General features: G+C 48.3%; 1 protein-coding gene across 2 annotated transcripts in view; it reads right to left on the reverse strand.

Annotated features, from left to right (window-relative positions):
* LOC134958009 (volume-regulated anion channel subunit LRRC8A-like) overlaps window positions 1-15,400 on the reverse strand; it is a 178,186-nt gene that overhangs the window by 71,416 nt on the left and 91,370 nt on the right. The window contains exon 1 of one of the 2 annotated variants that reach the window (XM_063940314.1): window positions 3,089-3,157. The exons of the other annotated variant lie outside the window; for it this stretch is intronic. The gene's annotated coding sequence lies outside the window, so the exon portion shown is untranslated. Of the gene's footprint in view, window positions 1-3,088; window positions 3,158-15,400 lie in introns of those variants that run through there. 2 annotated transcript variants of the gene reach the window in all.

Raw genomic sequence — 15,400 nt, forward strand, 5'->3', positions numbered from 1 at the left:
TAAGCCCCTCTAAGATCGATCTTGGAGAAGATAACGGCAGACCGGAGCTGATCAAACAGTACTGAAATCAATGGCAAGGGGTAGGTGTTTTTAACAGAAATTTTATTCAGAGCCCGAAAATCAATACATGGTCTGAGCGACCCATCTTTTTTCTCAACAAAAAAGAACCCTGCACTTAATGGAGATTTTGAGGGCCTAATGAAGCCTTTTTTCAGGCTCTCCTGAATATAATCATTCATTGCCGTGGTTTCCGGCCCGGACAGGGCATATAATCTCCCTATAGGTAAAGAGTCACCGGGAACTAAATCAATAGCGCAGTCATAGGACTGATGGGGAGGCAGTACATCTGCATTACCCTTGGAGAAAACATTGGCAAAGTCCTGATATTCCAAAGGAATAAGTTCTGGGGTGACTGCCGCAACCCGGACTGGACGGGAAATACACTCCTTAACACAAAAGGGACCCCATTGGGAAATCTCCCCAGACCGCCAATCTATGGTGGGATTATGAAAGGCAAGCCAGGGGTGACCCAAAACTAAGGGGACAGCCGGACAATGGGTAAGGTAAAATTCGATTTTCTCTGAATGTAGGGCCCCCACTGTCAGTTGTACTGGAGGTGTATGGTGAGTGATAACCCCATTAGAAAGCGGACCACCATCCAAGCCGTGCATGGTGATACGTTTATCCAAAGGTATCTGTGGAACGCCTAAAGCCTGAGCCCAACCAAGATCCATGAAATTTACCGCAGCTCCACTGTCGACGAAGGCCGACACCAACGAACTGAGGCTACCAAAGGAAATTTTTACAGGAACTAATAAGGAATCCTTAGAGGAGATTAACTGCAGACCCAAGTGAACCCCCTCACTACTCACTTGGTCAGAGCGTTTCCCTGCTTATTCGGGCAATTACGTGCGATATGTCCCTTGCCACCACAATACAAACAAAGACCAGAATTTAGCCTTCTGGTTCTTTCCTCTGGGGACAGCCGGGAGAGACCCATTTGCATGGGCTCCTCGATGTCCTCAGGAAAAGTGAATACACATGGACTAGGCCTAAAAGTAGCTCCTCTTTCAGCCCTCCGCTCTCGGAGACGACGATCAATTTTAATAGCGAGCTCCATGAGTTTGTCTAGAGTCTCAGGAGCGGGGTACTGAAGGAGACTGTCTTTAATAACTTCAAACAAACCGAGGCGAAACTGACTGCGCAGGGCCGGGTCATTCCAGCCACAGTTGTTCGACCAACGGCGAAACTCGGTACAATACGCCTCTGCTGGATTTTTCCCTTGCTTAAGTGCACACAGGTGGCTCTCAGCTGATGCTTCTCTATCAGGGTCATCATACAAAAGGCCTAAGGACTTAAAAAAGGCATCTACTGATAGCAAGGCAACATCATCCGCTCTTAGCCCAAAAGCCCAGGTCTGTGGATCACCTTGGAGTAAAGACATCACAATCCCGACCCGTTATTAAACGAAAATAAAGCTTACAAGCTTCCTTAAAATTAAAAAAATCCTTTCGGTTACCCGAAAAACAGTCAGGTAAATGCATTTTTGGTTCTGGAACCATACTCTGGGAGGCTCGCAAAAGATCTTCCTGCGATCTCACCCGAAGAGTGCGGTCCTGAAACATCTGAGTTAGTTCCTGAATCTGGTTGGCCAAAAGCTGGCTGGGATTTGGACCTAAAACTGCCGGATTCATGAGGCCGAATTTCTAGGCCCACCAATACAAAAGAAAAAATAAACTCTTCTTTTTTTTTTTTTTTTTTTTTTTTTATGGCCGGTGATAATGCTACGTTCCTGATGCTCAGAACTGGAGAGATGTAGTGATGCGAGTTCAGAGCACCAGAACATGACGCTGAATTAAGGAGAGGTACGGGAATAGCCCCTAGCTCCCTACCTCCGTTGTCTTACCCGTGTGGTCGACTCACGCCTGAATGACTGTGGTTTCTTGGGCCCACGGCAGCCGCGTTTGAAGGGCGGATTAGGTCTGCCCAACTCCGATGCGCCCAGGTCTTAGAGAGAGACAAAGCGTGAACCGAAACAGGGTAATAACAAGGGGACCTCTAACTAAAACAAACAGAAGCTAGGGGCTACTAACTACCCTAAAACTAAAGGTATGTGCGGCACGCCGCCAAGGAAAAAGGACAACAAAAGATACCACTGTCCATTCACCCACACGGCACCGCCGAGTTCCGGGGAGGACAGTGAAAAGCGGAAACATTCGCAAAAACCTCCAACACAAAAGTAATACAAAGTTAAAGCGGCCTAGGCCGCAACTCGCGGCAGAAGCCGCTACTCACGAAACCGGGAGAGAACCCCAAATAACGAGAACCCTCGGATGACTGCAACAGGTTCGTTTTGGACAGGAAGGATTCCCAGGACCGGCTTCCGAACTCCGGGACTCGGGAGCACAGGGAGCAGGATCGACCAGATACAGCTAAATCAGGAACAGACGTTACAACCAGGCAGGAACTGTTATGATTCCCGTACTCCAGACCAGAGGAGATCGTATAGCTGAGGTCAGAGTACTGGGAAGATATGCTGGTTGTGGGAGCTGGAAAGCCTAGTAACCCCTGGCACCCTAACTCCGTTGTCTCGCCCGTGTTATCAGAAATCCCCTGCGAGACTATGGTTGCTTGAGCCCATGGCAGCCGCGTTCGAAGGGCGGATTATGTCTGCCCAACCCCGATGCCCCCGCAGGTCTTAATGGGAGACAAGGGGAAGTCCGAGACAGGGTGATAACAAGGGGCCCTCTGACTAAGCAACCAAGCCAGGGGTTACAAGCTAACTTAACTAAATCAAAAGGTATGTGCGGACTAGCCGCCAGGGAAAAGGACAACCAAAGATCCACTGATCCGACACTCCTATCCGGCACCGCTGGACACCAGAGTGGATCTTGTGGAAGCGGAATCCTCCGCAAAGCTCCAGAACACAATATAAACAAAATAATAAATAATAGCGGACAAGCCGCAACACACGGCTGCGCCGCGACTCACGAACACCACCAGATGTTAAAGGTGTTCGATCAGACTCCAGGAACAGATGGTAACTTCCGAGTACAGGATCACTGAGAACAGGAACAAACGAACAGACCGGGACTGGGAACTCTCTCTGCAGCAGAATCAGGCAAACAGGAAGCTATCACCGGCGTCTGTGAGGAGTCCTGGGAGTGCTTTTAACAGAGAGTCCTAATTAAATAATCCAGAGCAGCTGGCCTATTGCATGATTCCAACTGACAAAATGCAATTAGCAGCCAGGTGAGGCTGAACACATGGAACAAGCTGCAATTACACAGACTAACCAGCGGCAGCAGACAAGAGCATACTAAAACAGAGCAACAGGAAATCCTGGCATGCAAGACAACTTAATAAACATGAAATACCTAACAAAAATGCAAAACAGGAATGAGCCACAGCCGTGGCTCATAACATTACCCCCCCCCTTGAGGAGGGGTCAAAAGACCCCAATATTCAGACTATCCAGAACAAGGGATACAAAAAAAAAAAAAAAAAAAAAACCTGACACACTGGTCTAACAGACAAGAAAACAAAAAACAAGCTGTAGCAACAACTTGTAACAGTGCCCTCCCCTTGATGGTGGCCACTGGACACAAGACAAGGAAAAAAAAAAAATCTCTTTTTTTTTTTTTTATCAAGGCAAGAGTCAAAAATTATTTCTTTTTCTTCTTCTTCTTTTTACAAAGCTCTTTAGGTCTGACCAAGGTAATTCCCCAAACATTGTCTGAACTGATGGTACCACCCAGCAAGGCTGCGTTCAAATCAGAGACAGGTCTCTTACCCTTGGGAGCTGAACTTTCTGGTAAAGTACTATTATTAGAAGAAGAAGTCAGAAAAGCACATCCTGCAGTCAAAGCAACGGGCTGGGACTCTTGTGCCGAGTTTACAGTATTTGGTGGACTCTCAGCAGACAAGACGGGTGACTTAGAGGAACCTGAACCAATTTCTTTGGAACCGTATCTTTTAACAATTGCATCACAGAATGCTTGGGGATCCTGAAGAATGGGATCTTCAGCTTTCATTAGGCTGGTTGCCCACTCAGAAGGCTCTCCTCTAAAAGAATAAATCAGATAGAGCCCAAGGTTTTCTGAAGTGATGCCCAGAAATGGTCTAGACAACATAATAGTGTAATAGTGTTTGAAAAGCGCCATAAATTGGGCGAAGTCCCCATCAAAGGTTATGGATGTTGAAATATCAGAGTCAGGATCTGTTTCCTTTTCATCTGACTGGCTGGAGTGCTTTGCTAGGACCTGGTCACTATTGACCTTACTCGAGGCTGAGACTCTCTGAACCCCACCCGGGGCTGAGACTTTCTGAACCCCACCCGGGGCAGTGACTTTCTGAACCCCACCCGGGGCAGTGACTTTCTGAACCCCACCCGGGGCAGTGACTTTCTGAACCCCACCCGGGGCAGTGACTTTCTGAACCCCACCCGGGGCAGTGACTTTCTGAACCCCACCCGGGGCAGTGACTTTCTGAACCCCACCCGGGGCAGTGACTTTCTGAACCCCACCCGGGGCAGTGACTTTCTGAACCCCACCCGGGGCAGTGACTTCCGGGAACCCCGCTGGGGCAGTGGCCTCCGGGAACCCCGCTAGGGCAGTGGCCTCCGGGAACCCCGCTGGGGCAGTGGCCTCCGGGAACCCCGCTGGGGCAGTGGCCTCCGGGAACCCCGCTGGGGCAGTGGCCTCCGGGAACCCCGCTGGGGTCAGCACCTCGGATTCTTTTACTGGGACCGGGCCGTTGGCCTCCCTGACTGGGATCGGGCCACCGGCCTCCCTCTCTGAGTCGATAATTATCGAAAGTTCTTCCGTGACTATGACTTCCGGGACTTTTGCTGAAGCAATAACGTTCAGATCCTCCACTAATGCTATGCTTCTTAAGTTCTTTCCTGGGGAAGCGACTTCTAGACCCTTCTTTGGGGCTGCGTCTCTCGAGACCCCACTTGGGGATATTACTTCAAAGATCCCTTCTGGGGTTTTGCTTCTCGAGTTCCCTTCAAGAACTATGGTTTTAGATACCCTTTCTGGGGTTGCGCTCCTCAAGTCCCTACCTGGGGTAACAGCTTCTGAGACCCCTTCTGGTATGGAAACCTGAGCTACAATATTTGATTTCCCTCTATAAGCTTGGGTATCGGGTACCGCTCCAGCACTCTGGGCATCGGGTACCGCTCCAGCACTCTGGGCATCGGGTACCGCTCCAGCACTCTGGGCATCGGGTACCGCTCCAGCACTCTGGGCATCGGGTACCGCTCCAGCACTCTGGGCATCGGGTACCGCTCCAGCACTCTGGGCATCGGGTACCGCTCCAGCACTCTGGGCATCGGGTACCGCTCCAGCACTCTGGGCATCGGGTACCGCTCCAGCACTCTGGGCATCGGGTACCGCTCCAGCACTCTGGGCATCGGGTACCGCTCCAGGACCCTGGGCTACGGGCACCACTCCAGGACCCTGAGCTACGGGCACCACTCCAGGGACTTGCAACTCCGCTTCCACAGGAACCTCAAGAGAGGAGAGAAACATTCTCTTTTGATTCCTGAATCTATAATGGGGCTCCCTTGCCCAAGGACCCCAATTATAGGACAGAGAGCTTTTTTGTGTGGGTTGTGTGACAAGTACCTCTGCCACAGTAGAGACAGGAGTAGGTCTTGTATCATGACTCAACTTGGACAGAGGGCAAGACTCGTCACCACACTTTGGCTTGCGCAACTCACAGGTCTGCAGATAATGGCCTAAACCCCCACAATATAGGCATAAGTTTAAGTTTCTGCGACGCAGACGCTCCTCTTCTGAGAGCCTGGGCCGCAGAAAACTTTTAAATTTTTTCTCTTCAATTAAACCAGAGGATTCTCTTGTCACCATACTGTGAACAAGAGTCTCTTTAGAGATAGATGTACTCTCAACGACTTCTGGCAAAATAAGCAAGATTTTAGTCAGAAGGTTTTGCAGTTGCTTTAGGGATTGCTGAAAAGCTTCTAGTCGCTCTGGTCTCAAAGCACTGAATACAGAGTTCAGGGCTGCGAGAGATGCCTGCAGGGCTTGCATAGTAGACATAGGAGGATTTAAAACTAGACAAGACAAGACAAGGCAAGACAAGGCTAGGCAAGGCAAGGCAAGGCAAGGCAAGGCAAGGCAAGGCAAGGCAAGACTAAATTTTGCTAAACAAATCAAGACTTTTTTTTTTTGTATTTTTTTTTTTTTTTTTTTTTTTTTAAACACCGGACTGGATTCTAAACACCGGACTGGATTCTAAACACCGGACTGGATTCTAAACACCGGACTGGATTCTAAACACCGGACTGGATTCTAAACACCGGACTGGATTCTAAACACCGGACTGGATTCTAAACACCGGACTGGATTCTAAACACCGGACTGGATTCTAAACACCGGACTGGAGTCTGCACACTGAATTCTATACAGGACTGGATTCTAAACACCGGATTGGATTCTGCACACTGAATTCTAGACAGGACTGGATTCTAGACTAGACACTGGACTGGGCCAAAAAAGAAAAAAAAGTTTTATTTCTTTTTTGTGGTATGGCCGGTGATAATGTTATGATTCCCGTACTCCAGACCAGAGGAGATCGTATAGCTGAGGTCAGAGTACTGGGAAGATATGCTGGTTGTGGGAGCTGGAAAGCCTAGTAACCCCTGGCACCCTAACTCCGTTGTCTCGCCCGTGTTATCAGAAATCCCCTGCGAGACTATGGTTGCTTGAGCCCATGGCAGCCGCGTTCGAAGGGCGGATTATGTCTGCCCAACCCCGATGCCCCCGCAGGTCTTAATGGGAGACAAGGGGAAGTCCGAGACAGGGTGATAACAAGGGGCCCTCTGACTAAGCAACCAAGCCAGGGGTTACAAGCTAACTTAACTAAATCAAAAGGTATGTGCGGACTAGCCGCCAGGGAAAAGGACAACCAAAGATCCACTGATCCGACACTCCTATCCGGCACCGCTGGACACCAGAGTGGATCTTGTGGAAGCGGAATCCTCCGCAAAGCTCCAGAACACAATATAAACAAAATAATAAATAATAGCGGACAAGCCGCAACACACGGCTGCGCCGCGACTCACGAACACCACCAGATGTTAAAGGTGTTCGATCAGACTCCAGGAACAGATGGTAACTTCCGAGTACAGGATCACTGAGAACAGGAACAAACGAACAGACCGGGACTGGGAACTCTCTCTGCAGCAGAATCAGGCAAACAGGAAGCTATCACCGGCGTCTGTGAGGAGTCCTGGGAGTGCTTTTAACAGAGAGTCCTAATTAAATAATCCAGAGCAGCTGGCCTATTGCATGATTCCAACTGACAAAATGCAATTAGCAGCCAGGTGAGGCTGAACACATGGAACAAGCTGCAATTACACAGACTAACCAGCGGCAGCAGACAAGAGCATACTAAAACAGAGCAACAGGAAATCCTGGCATGCAAGACAACTTAATAAACATGAAATACCTAACAAAAATGCAAAACAGGAATGAGCCACAGCCGTGGCTCATAACAGGAACAGCATTCAGGAAGCTATCACCGGCTTTTGTGTGAGGCACTGAGGAGGCATATAACAGGGAACCCTCCAATGGCAGTGCAGAGCCTGATTAATGAATGTCGTGCAGCTGCCTTGCTGCACGACCAGGGGAGAACAGGTGTGAGTACACTCATGGCAACGGGGAACGCGGTCCGCATGTGGCGTCCCCGTTGCCATGGACCCGGCGGCCCTGGGCGCACGGCGTCCTAGCGTTGCCAGGGACTCGGTGGCTATCGCGCGCACGGCGTCCCGGCATTGCTAGGCGCCGTGCGGGAGCAGACAGAGCGAGAGGCGCGGCAGCCGTGACCGCTGCTCGGTCAGAGCTCGGACAAAAACCGCCGCGCCTAACAATGTTGTTGGTGTCCCGAAGAATTGCGGGCCACTTTCGGCATTCAGCCACTGCTTGCCGAAGACTGGAGCACCAGCAAACACTCCTGAACCTGCCCCGCCATCATCTGAAGCAAGAGGTGGTAACGAGGTGGAATTCAACCCTCTATATGCTTCAGCGGATGGAGGAGCAGCAAAAGGTCATTCATTCCTATACATCTGCCTACGATATAGGCAAAGGAGGGGGAATGCACCTGACTCAAGCGCAGTGGAGAATGATTTCAACATTGTGCAAGGTTCTGAAACCCTTTGAACTTGCCACACATGAAGTCAGTTCAGACACTGCCAGCCTGAGTCAGGTCATTCCCCTCATCATGCTTTTGCAGAAGAATTTGGAGAGATTGAAGGAGGAGCTAAAACGGAGCGATTCCGCTAGGCATGTGGGACTTGTGGATGGAGCCCGTAATTCGCTTAACCAGGATTCACGGGTGGTCAATCTGTTGAAATCAGAGCACTACATTTTGGCCACCGTGCTCGATCCTAGGTTTAAAGCCTACATTGGATCTCTCTTTCTGGCAGACACAAGTCTGCAGAGGTGCAAAGACCTGCTGGTGAGAAAATTGTCAAGTCAAGCGGAACATGACCCGTCAACAGCTCCTCCTTCACATTCTCCCGCAAATGGGGCTGCGAGGAAAAGGCTAAGAATTCCGAGCCCACCCGCTGGCGGTGATGCAGGGCAGTCTGGAGTGAGTGCTGACATCTGGTCCGGACTGAAGGACCTGCCAATGATTACTGACATGTCATCTACTGTCACTGCATATGATTCTCTCACCATTGAAAGAATGGTGGAGGATTATATGAGTGACCGCATCCAAGTAGGCACGTCAGACAGTCCGTACGTATACTGGCAGGAAAAAGAGGCAATTTGGAAGCCCTTGCACAAACTGGCTTTATTATACCCAAGTTGCCCCCCCCCCCCTCCAGTGTGTACCCCGAAAGAGTGTTTAGTGCAGCCGCTCACCTTGTCAGCAATCGGCGTACGAGGTTACTTCCATAAAATGTGGAGAAGATGATGTTCATCAAAATGAATTATAATCAATTCCTCCGTGGAGACATTCACCAGCAATTGCCTCCAGAAAGTACACAGGGACCTGAGATGGTGGATTCCAGTGGGGATGACTTAATAATCTGTGAGGAGGGGGATGTACACAGTGAAAGGGCTGAGGAATCGGATAATGAGAAGGAGGTGGACATCTTGCCTCTGTAGAGCCAGTTTGTGCAAGGAGAGATTGATTGCTTCTTTTTTGGTGGGGGCCCAAACCAACCAGTCATTTCAGTCACAGTCGTGTGGCAGACCCTGTAGCTGAAATTATGGGTTTGTTAAAGTGTGCATGTCCTGTTTATACAACATAAGGGTGGGTGGGAGGGCCCAAGGACAATTCCATCTTGCACCTCTTTTTTCTTTAATTTATCTTTGCATCATGTGATGTTAGATGCCATTTTTTTTTAAGTGCCATCCTGTCAGACAATGCAGTGCCACTCCTAGATGGGCCAGGTGTTTCTGCCGGCCACTTGGATCGCTTAGCTTAGTCATACAGCGACCTCGGTGCAAATTTTAGGACTAAAAATAATATTGTGAGGTGTTCAGAATAGACTGGAAATGAGTGGAAATTATGGTTATTGAGGTTAATAATACTATGGGATCAAAATGACCCCCAAATTCTATGATTTAAGCTGTTTTTGAGGATTTTTTTTAAAAAAAACACCCGAATCAGACAAAAAAATTTCAGGGAGGTTTTGGCAAAACGCGTCCGAATCCAAAACACGACCGCGGAACCGGTCCAGTGCACATCTCTAGTTTTTACTGCCATAATGTATTTTCTGCATGGCTTGTGGGACCAAACTCCCGTAAATGGGGGCTGGCGCTTTTTCTTTTTCCTTGGTGCCTGTGATGCATCTTACTGCAAAATTTCACCACCTTCCTCTTCACTGTGGCCCTGGCTTTGTTGGGTTTGAGTAGTTAGGACAGAATTTCCCTCAGTTTCATTTACAGCTTCCTCTGGCAGGGCCACTTTTGTTTGTGGGTTAGTAGATGGGGGTGCTGGAGTACTGGGTCCTGCACCCTTATCCGCTGCACTGGCCTGTGCTAGATGGAGTCTTTGCTGCTGCAGGTTCAGTCTTCTCGCTGCAATCACCCACATCTGCTCCTGCAGCTCTGCCACCTCAGCGTTTATTTCGCTTACATTGGCCATATTGGTGTTGGCATGTGCGTCTGAATGAGTGGCGACTTTTTATACCTGCATATGTATGTTTGTGCGGGAAATTGCACAGGTGATGCATACCGAATGTTTGGGAGTACTTTGATTACTAGCTATTTAAATAGCCTCTATGCGGCCTGCATTTGTGGGTGTATGCAGGAGTTCAGTGGTGTTTGCTGTGGAGAGAGCTGGGTTGAGTTAAATATTACAGTTGCGAAGGCGTGAGAGGCAGTGGCGGATCGGGAGGGGGGGGGGCACTCAGGCCCGTGCCCCCCCTGTCATTTGTGGCCCCAACCCTATGTGTCCCTGGCGCTGCACAGGGATATGACGGGCGCCTGCTGAGATTGTGTTACCAGCGGGCGCCCGTCTCTCCTCACCGTGAGCCAGAGGCAGGAGCTCAGTACTGAGCTCCGGCTTCCGGCGCTGTCACTGTGTGGCGTATGCTATGGGAGAGACATCAGTCATGACGTCTCTCTCATAGCGGGTAATTCCAAGTTGATCGCAGCAGGAAATTTTTTAGCAATTGGGCAAAACCATGTGCACTGCAGGGGGGGGGGGGGCAGATGTAACATTTGCAGAGAGAGTTAGATTTGGGTGGGTTATTTTGTTTCTGTGCAGGGTAAATACTGGCTGCTTTATTTTTACACTGCAATTTAGATTGCAGATTGAACTCACCGCACCCAAATCTAACTCTCTTTGCACATGTTATATCTGCCTCCCCTGCAGTGCACATGGTTTTGCCCAACTGCTAACAAAATTCCTGCTGCGATCAACTTGGAATTACCCCCATAGTGCTGAGGAGAGGACGCCAAGAGAGGAGGTCGGCAGCGGTCTGGAAGCGGGAACGGGGCTCGGTAAGTATGATGTTTTTTTCCTTCCTTAGTGCAGCGGGGGCATCTACTAGGTGCAAACTACGGGGGGACCTTACTACTGGGGGGCATCAACAAGGGACATTACTACTGGGGTGCATTACTACTGGGGCAAACTACTGGGGGCATTATTATTGGGGGGCATTACTACTGGGGGTCATCTATTGGTGGCATTACTACTGGGGGACATTATTACTGGTGGTATCTACTGGGGGTTTTACTACGGGGGCATTATTACTGGGGGGGATCTACTGGGGGCATTACTACTGGGGGTCATCTATTAGGGGCAAACTCCTGGGGGGCATTACTACTGGGGGCAGCTACTGGGGGACATAATTACTGATGGGCATCTACTGGGGGCAAACTACTGGGGGACATTATTACTGGGGGCCAACTGCCCCTCACACACTGCACCCTGCCTCCTGCCCCCTGCCCCTCACACCCTGCCTCCTGCTCCTCACACGCCGCCCCCTGCCTTTCACACATTGCCCCCTACACCTTGCCCCTCACATGCTGCCCCCTGCCCCTCACATGCTGCCCCCTGACCCTCACACACTGCCCCCTGTACCCAGCACCTCACACACTGCCCCCTGCACCCTGACCCTCACACGCTGCTCCTCAAACGCTGCCCCCTGCACCTCACATGCACCGAAGCCGCACGCAAATGTACTTGCCCCTTCCATGGTGCACCCCTATCATTTTTTTCTGGATCAAGCCCCTGGTGAGAGGAATGATTTGTTTTATCTCTCTGCTAACACGAGTATCCACTTCGGATGATGCGACTCATTGTAGTGCGTACGCACAGTGGTTTTTTGTTTTATGTAAGTTTTTATGCCTTTTTTATATTCTTTTTGTTGTTTAGGGTGCATATTTATTTTTCCCTCCTTTGCCCAAGTGTGGCTTCTTTTCTTTTTGAGAGAGCTTTTTCTTCTAAGTGCTGCTAAGTATGGACAAGTTGCTTGCTGTGCTTTGGGTGGAGGTGGTTAGTGATTTCTGGGTGAGTTTACAGGAGTTTCTGAATCTGTTTGTTCTTCTTTAGGGTGCATATTTATCCCCCCCCCCCTTCCCCCCCTTTGCCCAAGTGAGGCTTCTTTTCTTTTTTAGAGAGTTTTTACTAGAGATGAGCGGGTTCGGTTTCTCTGAAACCGAACCCGCACGAACTTCATGTTTTTTTCACGGGTCCGAGCAGACTCGGATCCTCCCGCCTTGCTCGGTTAACCCGAGCGCGCCCGAACGTCATCATGACGCTGTCGGATTCTCGCGAGACTCGGATTCTATATAAGGAGCCGCGCGTCGCCGCCATTTTCACACGTGCATTGAGATTGATAGGGAGAGGACGTGGCTGGCGTCCTCTCCATTAGAAATTAGATTAGAAGAGAGAGAGAGATTGTGCAGAGTCAGACAGAGTTTACCACAGTGACCAGTGCAGTTGTTGTTAGTTAACTTTTATTTATTTTAATATATATCCGTTCTCTGCTATATCCGTTCTCTGCCTGAAAAAAAACGATACACAGCAGCAGCCAGTCACACAGTGTGACTCAGTCTGTGTGCACTCAGCTCAGCCCAGTGTGCTGCACATCAATGTATAAAAGGCAAAGCTTATAATAATTGTGGGGGAGACTGGGGAGCACTGCAGGTTGTTATAGCAGGAGCCCCCAGGAGTACATAATATTATATTAATTTAAAATTAAACAGTGCACACTTTTGCTGCAGGAGTGCCACTGCCAGTGTGACTAGTGGTGACCAGTGCCTGACCACCAGTATAGTAGTATATTGTTGTATGTATTGTATACTATCTCTTTATCAACCAGTCTATATTAGCAGCAGACACAGTACAGTGCGGTAGTTCACGGCTGTGGCTACCTCTGTGTCGGCAGTCGGAACTCGGCAGGCAGTCCGTCCATCCATAATTGTATTACAATATATACCACCTAACCGTGGTATTTTTTTTTCTTTCTTTATACCGTCATAGTGTCATACTAGTTGTTACGAGTATACTACTATCTCTTTATCAACCAGTGTACAGTGCGGTAGTTCACGGCTGTGGCTACCTCTGTGTCGGCAGTCGGCAGGCAGTCCGTCCATCCATAATTGTATTATTATTATAATATATACCACCTAACCGTGGTTTTTTTTTCATTCTTTATACCGTCGTCATAGTGTCATACTAGTTGTTACGAGTATACTACTATCTCTTTATCAACCAGTGTACAGTGCGGTAGTTCACGGCTGTGGCTACCTCTGTGTCGGCAGTCGGCAGGCAGTCCGTCCATCCATAATTGTATTATTATTATAATATATACCACCTAACCGTGGTTTTTTTTTCATTCTTTATACCGTCGTCATAGTGTCATACTAGTTGTTACGAGTATACTACTATCTCTTTATCAACCAGTGTACAGTGCGGTAGTTCACGGCTGTGGCTACCTCTGTGTCGGCAGTCGGCAGGCAGTCCGTCCATCCATAATTGTATTATTATTATAATATATACCACCTAACCGTGGTTTTTTTTTCATTCTTTATACCGTCGTCATAGTGTCATACTAGTTGTTACGAGTATACTACTATCTCTTTATCAACCAGTGTACAGTGCGGTAGTTCACGGCTGTGGCTACCTCTGTGTCGGCAGTCGGCAGGCAGTCCGTCCATCCATAATTGTATTATTATTATAATATATACCACCTAACCGTGGTTTTTTTTCCATTCTTTATACCGTCGTCATAGTGTCATACTAGTTGTTACGAGTATACTACTATCTCTTTATCAACCAGTGTACAGTGCGGTAGTTCACGGCTGTGGCTACCTCTGTGTCGGCAGTCGGCAGGCAGTCCGTCCATCCATAATTGTATTATTATTATAATATATACCACCTAACCGTGGTTTTTTTTTCATTCTTTATACCGTCGTCATAGTGTCATACTAGTTGTTACGAGTATACTACTATCTCTTTATCAACCAGTGTACAGTGCGGTAGTTCACGGCTGTGGCTACCTCTGTGTCGGCAGTCGGCAGGCAGTCCGTCCATCCATAATTGTATTATTATTATAATATATACCACCTAACCGTGGTTTTTTTTCCATTCTTTATACCGTCGTCATAGTGTCATACTAGTTGTTACGAGTATACTACTATCTCTTTATCAACCAGTGTACAGTGCGGTAGTTCACGGCTGTGGCTACCTCTGTGTCGGCAGTCGGCAGGCAGTCCGTCCATCCATAATTGTATTATTATTATAATATATACCACCTAACCGTGGTTTTTTTTTCATTCTTTATACCGTCGTCATAGTGTCATACTAGTTGTTACGAGTATACTACTATCTCTTTATCAACCAGTGTACAGTGCGGTAGTTCACGGCTGTGGCTACCTCTGTGTCGGCAGGCAGTCCGTCCATCCATAATTGTATTATTATTATAATATATACCACCTAACCGTGGTTTTTTTTTCATTCTTTATACCGTCGTCATAGTGTCATACTAGTTGTTACGAGTATACTACTATCTCTTTATCAACCAGTGTACAGTGCGGTAGTTCACGGCTGTGGCTACCTCTGTGTCGGCAGTCGGCAGGCAGTCCGTCCATCCATAATTGTATTATTATTATAATATATACCACCTAACCGTGGTTTTTTTTTCATTCTTTATACCGTCGTCATAGTGTCATACTAGTTGTTACGAGTATACTACTATCTCTTTATCAACCAGTGTACAGTGCGGTAGTTCACGGCTGTGGCTACCTCTGTGTCGGCAGTCGGCAGGCAGTCCGTCCATCCATAATTGTATTATTATTATAATATATACCACCTAACCGTGGTTTTTTTTTCATTCTTTATACCGTCGTCATAGTGTCATACTAGTTGTTACGAGTATACTACTATCTCTTTATCAACCAGTGTACAGTGCGGTAGTTCACGGCTGTGGCTACCTCTGTGTCGGCAGTCGGCAGGCAGTCCGTCCATCCATAATTGTATTATTATTATAATATATACCACCTAACCGTGGTTTTTTTATACCACCTAACCGTGGCAGTCCGTCCATAATTGTATACTAGTATCCAATCCATCCATCTCCATTGTTTACCTGAGGTGCCTTTTAGTTCTGCCTATAAAATATGGAGAACAAAAAAGTTGAGGTTCCAAAATTAGGGAAAGATCAAGATCCACTTCCACCTCGTGCTGAAGCTGCTGCCACTAGTCATGGCCGAGACGATGAAATGCCAGCAACGTCGTCTGCCAAGGCCGATGCCCAATGTCATAGTACAGAGCATGTCAAATCCAAAACACCAAATATCAGAAAAAAAAGGACTCCAAAACCTAAAATAAAATTGTCGGAGGAGAAGCGTAAACTTGCCAATATGCCATTTACCACACGGAGTGGCAAGGAACGGCTGAGGCCCTGGCC

Source organism: Pseudophryne corroboree, chromosome 9 (genome assembly GCF_028390025.1).
Source record: "Pseudophryne corroboree isolate aPseCor3 chromosome 9, aPseCor3.hap2, whole genome shotgun sequence".
In the NCBI taxonomy this organism is placed as follows: Eukaryota; Metazoa; Chordata; class Amphibia; order Anura; family Myobatrachidae; genus Pseudophryne; species Pseudophryne corroboree.